This window comes from Telopea speciosissima, chromosome 5 (assembly GCF_018873765.1).
Source record: "Telopea speciosissima isolate NSW1024214 ecotype Mountain lineage chromosome 5, Tspe_v1, whole genome shotgun sequence".
In the NCBI taxonomy this organism is placed as follows: Eukaryota; Viridiplantae; Streptophyta; class Magnoliopsida; order Proteales; family Proteaceae; genus Telopea; species Telopea speciosissima.
The window spans coordinates 35,080,609-35,092,381 of NC_057920.1; the positions used below are offsets into that span (position 1 = coordinate 35,080,609).

Below are 11,773 nucleotides of genomic sequence, written 5' to 3' on the forward strand. Positions count from 1 at the left end.
AAACAAGTAAATACAATAGAAGTTTGGTATAAATAACTATCAAAGAGTAGTGACACTTTTACCCTTTGAGTGATGGTGCTCAATGATATGAATGAGAGTGATGCACCTTGAGTCTCCTAGATGACTCTCCTTGATGGCATGAGTTGGAGAGAGTGGAGAGTTAAGAGCTTGGTAATATCTCTTTGAAGAGCTTGAATTGAATAATTTAGCTCAATGACAAATTCTCACTTTTGTACTTTCTCAAATGTACTATGCACTTTTTCTATCAAAAAGATGTGTTTTGTTCCTTGTTTGGATGTGTTTTATAAAGCCAAAAGTTGGAGTTTGTTTGTTCTCCAACGGATATAAAACTGTCATATTTTTAGACTATCGGTCGACCTATAAAGTTGTCGGTCGACCATAAAAAAACTAGCCGTTAAGCCCAAGTTTGGGGCTGTAGGTCGATTGTCGGTCGACCTATGGATCGACCTACAAGTGTCGGTCGACCGATGAGATCTGTCGGTTGCAACCGGCAGGCTCGGAAACAGTCTGTATTTTTTATATTCCAGGTGACAGTAAGATCGTAGGTCGACCGACAGACAGTTATCCTATTTTTTTGATTGTCTGTCAAGGGGATTTTTGGTCCAGCTTGCTTGGGGACTTCATAGGTTTTTGTCTAACACTTTAATGGCCATGTTTCTTGAGTCTAGGGCATGGGAATGAGTTCCTCCTAGGGTCTCTTACATGTGAATGCAATGTGTGTGCAATGTGATATGCACATGTAGTGAAATGTGTTCTATTGCACTTGAATTTTCTTGGAGAGTCTTTGTCTTGTTAATTCTTGGCTTCCTTTAGAAGATGTTCCTCAATCTTCAAATTTCTTCTTTTCCTTAACTCTTTTGTTGTGAGCTCCGTTGATCAAGTCTTTCCTGGATGCTTGATGCTTCCAACGTCTGACTATGAAGCTTGCTTAAAGATTGGAATATTAGTATTAATCTTAATGTTTGTTATCATCAAAATTAGTTTATGGAGGAATGTGTTTTCCAACACCAACGTTCCTCCAAAAAATGGAAGTGGTGCAGTTACCTAGACAATGATTCGATTTCTTCACCAGCCCCATTAATGCTAAAGTATATGGAACGCCAGTCAAATAAGGATACAACAAATGTTAGCATAGGGAATCCACAAAAATCTCTAAAACAAGGATTTGCATCATGATGAATATGTACGTCAGGCAAAAAGACAAATGTCAACAGAAGTCAAGAGAAAAGAAAGATTTAATAACTCAATAAGAGGAAAAAGTAACACAGATTCAATAAATTCTGAGCATGAAAAACAAAATATATACATTCGAGGAACGACAACAGTTGCCTGAGATACAACAATCACAGTTTCAGACATTTGAGCTCGGGAGGAGGAGGATTAGGGGGCAAAGGCCCTGGAACATTCTGTGGAGGGGGAAAAAAGGGTATGGACAATGCCGAGGGGTCAAGTACAACCTCCTGCACGGGAACATGAGGGTCAAAACCCAATCTTATCTTCCTCCAATTAAAATGGGGGGCAACCTCCCTCACTCGGTTGTATAGGCACTGAGCACCTTCCAAAGCCTTATCCTCACAGAAACGCTTGAATGTAGGCGATTAGACCACGTGGTTGATAGTGAGGTTCACTGCAGCATATCTCTCATCCCAAAGATAATCCCTGACGTTATCTACAACATCCCGAGCAAACTCCATCCTAGCCAGCAAATCTTTCTCCTAGCGTTCAAGGAACTTGTAATCTTCCAATTCTGCTTCCAATTGAGAATTTCACCTCCATAGTATGGCATTAGCCCTGTCATATGTCATTATCCGAGATTGCAATTCCTTCTCATGCTTTGAAGCTTCTTGAGCTATAATAGTCCCCAAGGGAGGATGTTCCTAGGCAAAAAGTGGTAGGGAGTCATAATTGGATGTGCAACAAGGCAAAATTCCAAAATAGTAAAGAAGGCCCATGGCCATTTTTCATTGGCTAGCATGCGCGGGAATACACAAAAAAAAAAAAAAAAAAAAAAAAAAAAATTGACAAACAACACAAAAGTATCTGGCAGAACAAGAGAAATTAAACAGTAGAGGCATCTACAACGCCTTCGGAAGTCACGAGGGCAACTGTCGTGGTCAACGGATCTAGGGGAAGATCCAACTCTCCCTGTCCAACACTCTGCGTAACATCTTGCTCGGGGGCAGACTCAGAAGGAACATAAATTACAGCCTGCTCCGCTTCACCAACAATTTTGTCAGGATTGATCCCAAAACTTTGCCCATCAGCCTAGTTAGAAGGCACTTGAAGCACTTGAGGAATCACAAAAGAAGAGGAATGAGGGATGTCCAACTTTCCCACCAAAGAAGCAGGCTTGTAGGCGCCTGATTCTAATCGCTCAAGCATATACTCCACCTTGGTTATTCCTTCGAAGTTGAAATCTGGTTGTCTCTTCTTCAATCGAACCCAGATGGAGAGAACCGTCTTCAACATAGTCAGAGAAGCCGTTGACATATGATGGGTTGTGCAAACCTCAGATTTAAGGTATTCATTAAGGGCCCCGCTCCCCACATCCCTAACCTAAACTTTCAAGCTATCGATCTCAGCCTGTGCCTCACCAAGCAACTGGTTTTTCTCTCTCAACTTCTTTTTGATTTTCTTATAAGAAGTCTTGGAAGATTGGGCTTTCTCCTTAGCCTTCTTCAGACGCTCCTGAGCTTCCGACAACGTATTCCCAACAGACTCTTTTTCAGCCTTCAGATTGGCCAATTCGTTATTCAGACGAGGAAACTCTTCCTCATAGTACTTAATAGCCTTTTTCATCTCCCTCATTTCCTCCTCGAATTTTTGATACACTTCAACAACCTTCCTCCTTCGCTCCACCAATTCCGAAGCAAAGGCCAAAACCTAAAATAGAACGAAAACCATGTCAGTAAGCAGGGAGAAATAAGCGAAAATACAAACTGAAGAAAGAATGTCACCTCATAGCCCCGAGCCAGAGTGGACTTCTCCAATATGTCATCAGACATCTCAGAAAGCCAAGTCTGGTCTGCTGGCGCAACACAATTTAAGGCCATGTTTTTGGCCGCCGCAACATTTCCAATTACCCTCTGATCGTTAGTAATAGACCATTGGGGAACAAACACATCAAGATTGGCCTCGCCTTTACTCTTATCCTTTTTGGTACCGGCAGGGGGAAGAAAGTCTTTTGAGACCATGAAGGACCCCCCTTCCTGAGAAACCAAGCTCAAATCAGGACTCTTCTCTTTATCCGAGGAAGCTTCCACGACTTCAATACTTTGGAACGATACTGGAGGAGGCTTGAATGACCCCTTCTTCGGGGAATCCTTGCCCAGCTCGGTAGTGGGTGCCTTTCTCTTCTTACCCTTATTCAGAGGTGCCAAAACTTTATCCCTCGCAACCTGAAGATCTTCCTTCTCTATAAACGAAGTGAGAGAGTCCAAGTTGAATTCCACTGCAACCAACAAAAGAAAAAATTATAACCTAAACACCTTAGGGAGGAGCTCCCGAGATGCTCACCCCGCTCCAACTCGCCCATATCTTGGACATCGATGGCTTCTCCCTGGATGCAACCCTTATCTATTGTTAGCTTCTCCAGAGTCGCCTGATCCACGGAGTCCAATCGTGGAATTTTATTCCCGCTGGTAGTATCCGGATAACCCCACACGGTGGGACAATCAGGCCCAACATGGATTGCCCCGAAGAATCTCTGCTTCCAACTGTGGTTAGATGATGGTAGAGCATCTACTATGGAAATACCACTACGTTGACAAAAATAATACCACCCAGGGTGACCACTATTCTGATTCAAAGTGAAACACCTGATGAACAACGTAGGAGAAGCACGCCTCCTCAACCGAAAACACTTTATCAAAAAGGCTCCCATACATCTCCAACCATTGGGAACCAATTGACTGGGGGCAGTTTTATAATGCCGAAGGAGTCGACCCACAAAAGGGGAGAGGGGATATTGAAGACCGCCTTCAAAAGCATTAAAGATAAACCCCACCTCCTCAGGTCGGGGCTGATTCAATCTATCTTCGGGAGAAGGAACTCTCAGAACAATCTCCTTTGGAATCGCATAGACATTTCGGATCTCCAAAAGATTGTATTCAGATAGAACAGAGGAGATCTCGTCAACCCCTTTTCCAATGGTAGGATCCAATTGTGGTTATCAAACTCGATAACCTTTCCTCCCAAGTTGTTTCATAGAATCAAGACTAGAAGTACTGGCCAGCACACCAGTAGAACTTCTAAGAACAAACGTTGAAACCCTAAGGCTTGAACCTCCAACTGGAGGCGATTGAAGGGAAATTTCTTTACCATTTTCCTAGGTAATCCCATGATATAATCGCTCACCCTCATCCAACAGGGATTCTATCTCTATGTCCTCCCTAGATGAAGGATTTCTCTTGATTTTCCCCATTTCTCCAAAGTAAATATAAAAAGAAGGAAATAGAACTACAAATAGAAAAGAAGAGGCAGAAGCACTTACTTGGAACGAAGAAGATTACGGTTGGAGAAGATAGGAAGGAATAGAACGACACTATGGCAAAACTTGAAGAAATATCCTTCACAAAAGAACTCGAAGATGAAGAAATGGAAAAACTCAAGAAGAATGAAATATTTTATACCCTTGGAAACACTCCTATAACTCTTGTTAGATCCAACTGCTCAAATATTTTTTTTCAACGGACCAGATAATGGGGAAGAGGAAAGGACTTATACCTGGGAATAAGAGCATTATCATTAGAGAACACTGGGAAAAGTAAGGAAGTTCAAAAGTTGAATTATAACCTTCCATCAATCTCCCTTCAAAAGGCATGAAAAAGCGACAGATATTTCGCTCCCACGTGCTAATAGCGGCCAATGGCGGCGCATTTATAAATAATCTATAAAGGGTAGATATGTCCAAATGAAGAAGAATCATCGTCAAAACGTAGCCTGGTGCTAGCCAGCCCCAGATGGCAAACTTGAGCTTTGGACAGATCATCCAGGCACTTCTCCAAATTTCGTTAAATTACTCCCTACACCTCAACCAAGATGCCTCAACCGAGGTGAAGAGAGTAGGGGGCAAATGATACACCATAATTTCTACCTCAAATCATGACCGTACACGTGGATGCTCAAAGAAATGAAACTTGGACGACGGTTATAAAACTAATCCCCACCATGACGGTTAGATGACCACCCATGGAAAGTCCTACGTGGACCGAGAATCCCGAAATTGAGGAGAGGACCACATCAAGAATGAGAGTACCAAAAAACCGTGCTACTAAGGAAGATCACTACCAACGGAGAATGGGTTACTTTAGATCTAACCCATCTATATAAATTGAAGGCTAAACCCTCAAGGGGAATGAATTGGATTGTATTCAATGATCAATAAAGAGAATATATTACTCCAGTGTCTTCTCTCTGTCTTCTCTCTGTCATTCTCAATTTCTCTCAATCTTCTTTGTTAGCTTAAGAGTTGTGTTTACGGTAAGGATTTTCTCCGGCAGAAATTCTTGCACAACAGGGCTAAACCAGCAACTCATTTTTTGGTGGTTGGGTAGATGGCGGCGTGCCCGTGTCATAGACCACCAGACAAGTGCAGACAAGGCCTGGAAGGAGGATATGGTGCTAATAGTGTTGCACTTGGCATTGGCCTTAGCTTTGAGTCTCGCAATGGATTGTGGTGAGAAATGGAAGAACCTGTCTTTAAGCGTCATGGGTCATGGGTGGCAGGCATCTATCAATGAACTCATCATGGTGAGAGTAAGGTAAATTGATAACAGGGCCGTGGCCATCAAGGACCCAGCGTGTGAGTATTGGTGGGCGTGAGATTTGATCATGCTTTCCCTTTCCCTTAACCATCCTGCATATCTCGGCCCATAAATTGAAGAAATTCCAAAAGGAACTGCCATCACCTATGGCATGGTTGAAGGAGCATGCGTGATACAATCCAGACCACAGATCATGGGTCTAGTCTACATGAGGAGGGAGTCCAAGGTGATACCATACAACTCAGGTCCAGAGAAGGCTTGCGTAAACCCAAGTGGTTAGAAGGGTTCATTTAGAAGGATTCTTCCAGCTCAGCTAGGACAGTTGTTGTTGTAACAGAAATTGGTTGTAAGGGTATATATAAAGACCCAACACGTGTAAATGGATATGAAATACAATACTCCTTAATTCCTTCCTTCTTTTCCCCAATTCTGGAGCTTGCTCTTGTGCTCAAAATAGGAGAACCCCTTCTTTCTTAATTCTCTCTGTTTTTCCCCTGCGTTAGCTCTTAGATTCTGAATTCTTGAAGAATTCAGTATCATTGGTGCTTTCATTGATCTGCAACTTTGCCGTTAACCATGGCAGAAGGTCTTCGATCAAAGGAGAGGTCTGCAAATCTTTCAATGGATGTGATCGTGACTAAATGCTCAGAGCTCATTCTTGAATCAAAGAAAGATGATGAAGAGAGGATCCATTCTTGGATTCGTCAGGATATGGAAGCCATTAATACGTCCTTTCAGCAACAATTGGTGGAGATGATAGCTTCTAAGTTTGACTGTCCTACGGGTACTTTCAGTCCAGATGATCATCATCCTCGTCTTCAGCAGTTTCACCGTGCCAATAGAGGTTTTAAAGTTGATTTTCCTCGATTTCTTGATGGTGATCCTGTTGACTGGTTGTTTAAAGTCCATCAATATTTTGATTATCATGATATACCTGAGAATCAGAAAGTTAAACTTGCATCTATTCATTTAGACGGTCCTGCTTGTAGTTGGTTCCAATGGAAATTTCATAATAATCAATGTAATACCTGGACTGAGTTTGTGAATGGGATTCAAATCCGTTTCGGACCTTCAAGATATGAAGATCTTAAGGGGGCCCTATCCAAACTGGTTCAAGAAACCACTGTTTTGGATTATCAAGTTAAGTTTGAGTCTCTTTCTAGTCGTATCTATGGCCTCAGTGATGATATGTTAAAGAGTTGTTTTATTTCTGGCCTCAAGCCAATGCTCAGAAGAGAGGTCCTAGCATTACAACCTAATTCTCTGCAACAGGCCCTGGATCTTGCTAGATTGTAGGAGGACAAATTCCTTGATTTCAAACCTTATGCTAAACCCTGGCAGCAGAAACCAATATCTATCAATCCATTGCCTTCAATTTTGGGGCCTAGTCCTACCACCCAAATTTCTAATCAGACTCCCAAACAACCAATAAGGAGGCTATTAGAGGCTGAGCAACAACAAAGGAGGCAAAAGGGCCTTTGCTTTAATTGTGATGAAAAGTTTCATGTGGGTCACAGGTGTAAAGGTCGGTCCACTCTTTTGCTATTAGAGGGTGATGAGTTCATGGATGAGGTGTTACCCAATGAAATTGAGGAATCGCAAGAACCTAATTCTGATCCAGCAATCAGTCTACATGCCTTAATGGGCCATAGGTCCCCTAAATCCTTGCGACTCAAAGGTCGGATCAACAACTCCAGTGTTGAGGTGCTAATAGATGGGGGCAGCACGCACAATTTTATTCAAGAACACACTGCTAAATTCTTGGGTTTGGTAGTCACGCCATCAAGTACCTTCCAAGTTCAAGTAGGCAATGGGGAGCATTTGACTTGTGTTAGTATCTGCAGAAATGTTTCATTTAATTTGAATGAACATTGCTTCACCACAGATTTCTTTGTGCTATCTCTCCATGGTGCAGACCTTATTCTCGGGGTTCAATGGCTGGAGACTTTGGGCACCATTGCAACTAATTATAAGGACCTTACTATGAAGTTTATGTGGTAGGGTAAATTGGTGGTGATTACAGCAGATCAGTGCCATACAATTTCATCTTTGACCTGTAATCAACTCACGAAACTTTCTACTGCTCACACTGTTGCATCGTGTTTTCTGCTTTGGGGTTATTACACACTTGATACCACCGCCTCAGCCACTACAGCCCATATTCCTTTACTCATCCAAACTGTTCTTGACACTCACCAGTCTGTATTCGATACTCCAAACATATTACCTCCTCAGAGACTAAATGATCACCGGATCTCACTTGAGTCCCACTCAAAGGCTGTATCTATTAGACCTTATAGATACCCTCACTATCAGAAAGCTGAAATGGAGAAAATGGTGGCTGATGTGCTTGCAGATGGGATTATCCAACCGAGTGTCAGTCCCTACAGTAGCCCTGTGCTGTTAGTAAAAAAAAAAGATGGCAGTTGGAGATTCTGTGTTGATTACAGAGCTCTGAACAATGTAACAATCAAAGATAAATTTCCTATCCCTACTGTCGATGAGCTAATTGATGAACTACATAATGCAACTTGGTTTTCTAAGCTAGATCTTAGATCGGGTTATCATCAAATACGAATGCATACTGCAGACATTCCTAAAACTGTTTTTTGAACTCATCAAGGCCACTATGAGTTCCTTGTGATGCCATTTGGCCTCACAAATGCCCCAAGTACCTTTCAAGCAACTATGACCAGAATTTTTGAGCCTTATCTTCGTAAATTTGTGATTATATTTTTTGATGATATACTGGTCTATAGCAAGACGGTGGAAGATCATGCAAAATACTTAGCTTTGGTCTTGCAATGCCTATAGCAGAATCAATTGTATGCCAAGCTCTCCAAGTGCAGCTTTGGTCAGTCTTCTATTGGTTACTTAGGCCATATAATCAGTTCTACAGGGTTACAACCAGACCCAGAGAAAATTGATGCCATTGCTAACTGGCCTGCCCCAACTACAGTGAAAAGGCTACGGGGTTTTTTGGGTCTCACGGGCTATTACCAGAAATTTATACAAGGCTATGCTTCAATTGCTTCTCCTCTTACAGACCTCCTTAAGAAGGATGCCTATAAATGGACCCCAACTATAGAACAAAGCTTTCAACAGCTGAAGGCTGCATTGTGTTCAACCCCTGTTTTCCAACTTCCCAATTTTGCTTCTACTTTCGTTTTGGAGACTGATGCTTCGGGGAGGGCCATTGGAGCAGTATTAATGCAAAATTCTCATCCTATTGCTTTTTTCAGTAAGAAAATGTCGCCTCAAATGCAAGCGAAATCTACTTATATCAGAGAGCTTTATGTGATTACATGTGCGGTGGCCAAATGGAGACAATATCTTTTAGGTTCTAAGTTCATTATCCGGACTGATCAGCAAAGTCTCAGAGGACTTATGTCCAGTACAGTCCAGTCTCCTGAACAGCAGCATTACCTTTGTAAATTGCTTGGTTATTCTTATGAGATATGTTATAAACCAGGCCCCGACAACAAGGCTGCCGATGCACTCTCTAGGAGAGACACAGCTGATTGTCTTCCAGCAACATTCATGGCTCTATCATTACTGAATTTTAAATTCCTTGATGATCTTAAAGCTAACCATCGCACTGATCCTCAGATACAAGAACTCATCACAAAATGCACTTTAGACGCTACAATTGCTTGGCCTTGGTCTACTCACAATGACATGTTATATTATAAGGGAAAATTATTTGTAGGGGATGATGCGGCCTTACGACACACTCTTCTTTTCGAGTTTCACAGTTCTCCAGCTAGAGGTCATGCTGGTATTTTACAGACTTATTTGAGGATTTCGGCTAATTTCCATTGGAAAGGACTCAAGGAGGATGTTAAGAGGTTTGTGCAACACTGTGTCACCGCCAAGATCAAAGGACTCAATCACTCTCCTTATGGCTCATTCTGACCACTTCCAATTCTGAACAAGCCTTTGAGGATATCGGTGTGGATTTTATAACTCATCTTCCCTCCTCTCATGGGTTCTCAGTCATTTTGGTCGTGGTTGATCGATATACAAAGTTTGCCCATTTTGGGGCCTTACCATCGCATTACACTGCTGCTAAGGTGGCAGCCCTATTCTTGGATATCGTCTGCAAATTACATGGCATGCCAAAGTCCATTGTTAGTGACAGAGATGCTATTTTTTTGAGTAAATTCTGGCAGCAGCTATTTCTTTTGCATGGCACGCAGTTGAAACTATCATCTGCTTACCACCCTCAAACTGATGGGCAGACAAAGGTCATTAATTGATGTCTTGAACAATATCTATGGTGTATTGTTGCTGCTAAACCACACCTTTGGTTTCAGTTTCTGCCTTTGGCAGAGTATCACCACAATACGGCTTTTCACTCCTCTATTGGAATGATCCTGTTTGAAGCCCTCTATGGGAGACCTCCACCATGCATTCCAACTTATTGCCAGGGGACTTCTTCCTTGGAGGCCCTAGACAGGGATCTGATGACTAGGGAGGAAATCAAGGGCCTACTTCGTCAACACTTGCTTGCTGCCCAACAAAGAATGAAGCTCAATGCTGATAAACATAGAACTGAATTACAATTCCAGGTTGATGATTTAGTGCTTTTGAAGCTACAGCCATATAGGTAGACTTCAGTGGTACGGCGGCCTTCTCAAAAGTTAGATAAACGGTACTATGGTCCTTTCAAAATTCTGGATAAGATTGATGCAGTCGCATACAAATTAGAACTTCCCTCTGGTTCTAAGATCCACCCTGTGTTTCATGTCTCTCAACTCAAACCTTTTAAAGGTCAACAATTTATTCAACCTGACTGGCTTGAGGACATTCAGTGTACTACTCCACCTTTGCATCCGGCGGTGGTTCTTGATTCCCGCAAAATTTTACGACAACGTCGATGGATACCTCAACTTCTTATCCAATGGCAAGGAGTTCCCTTGGAAGAGTCGACGTGGGAGGATGTCTCTGTTTTAAGAGAGTCTTAGCCTTCCTTTCACCTTGAGGACAAGGTGTTTGCCCGTGGGGGTGGAAATGATACAATCCAGACCACAGATCATGGGTCTAGTCTACATGAGGAGGGAGTCCAACAAGGTGATACCATACAACTCAGGTCCAGAGAAGGCTTGCGTAAACCCAAGTGGTTAGAAGGGTTCATTTAGAAGGATTCTTCCAGCTCAGCTAGGACAGTTGTTGTTGTAACAGAAATTGGTTGTAAGGGTATATATAAAGACCCAACACGTGTAGATGGATATGAAATACAATACTCCTTAATTCCTTCCTTCTTTTCCCCAATTATGGAGCTTGCTCTTGTGCTCGAAACAGGAGAACCCCTTCTTTCTTAATTCTCTCTGTTTTTCCCTAGGTCTTAGATTCTGAATTCTTGAAGAATTCAGTATCAATGCGATGAAGATTCCATCCACTAACTCTGTCACCTACACGGCCAGCAAAGGCAAGGTGTGACCATCATGGTTGATAGCTTCTCCTTGCAGAAAAAATGATCGAACAATGGGGGGAACGTGAATGGGGGAGAGGATATCTGTCATGGTCACATGATCTGCAACGGCGTGGACAAAATCGACCCCTGGCTGGTTGTTCTTACAATCCAAAGAAATCGAGTAAGAAGGTGGGTTGTTTTGTTTATGTGTGACGAGATGACCGGCCAGGGGGAAGAAATGGACGAGGGTGCGGGAAAGGGAATCCTTAAGGTGGTCAATAATGGGGATGGAAGGGTCTTTGGACAAGGGAGGTTTGGGAAAGAGAAGACCCTTTTGGATGTGGTGTGCGTTGAGAAGGGAGTGCTCCCATGGGTTCAAATGGAAAGGCTGATTAATTGATTCTTCTGAAACGCACTCTGGTGTTATTGAGCATCTTGAGATGTGACGACATTTGGCCGGATGAGTACTCGCCATTACTACTGGGTCGATTTTCACTCTCTTCACCTAACCTAATAGAGAGAGTGATCAGATCATACTCAGGTTCACATATATGTACATTTAATATATTTT

At 42.4% G+C, this 11,773-nt stretch overlaps 1 long non-coding RNA gene across 1 annotated transcript; it reads left to right on the top strand.

The window, feature by feature from the left end:
- Window positions 1-5,545: 5,545 nt before the first annotated feature.
- LOC122662127 lies at window positions 5,546-11,313 on the top strand. Its single transcript, XR_006332976.1, has 2 exons — window positions 5,546-5,955; window positions 11,162-11,313. It is a non-coding gene; the product is annotated as an uncharacterized LOC122662127 (long non-coding RNA).
- The last annotated feature ends 460 nt before the right edge of the window (window positions 11,314-11,773 follow it).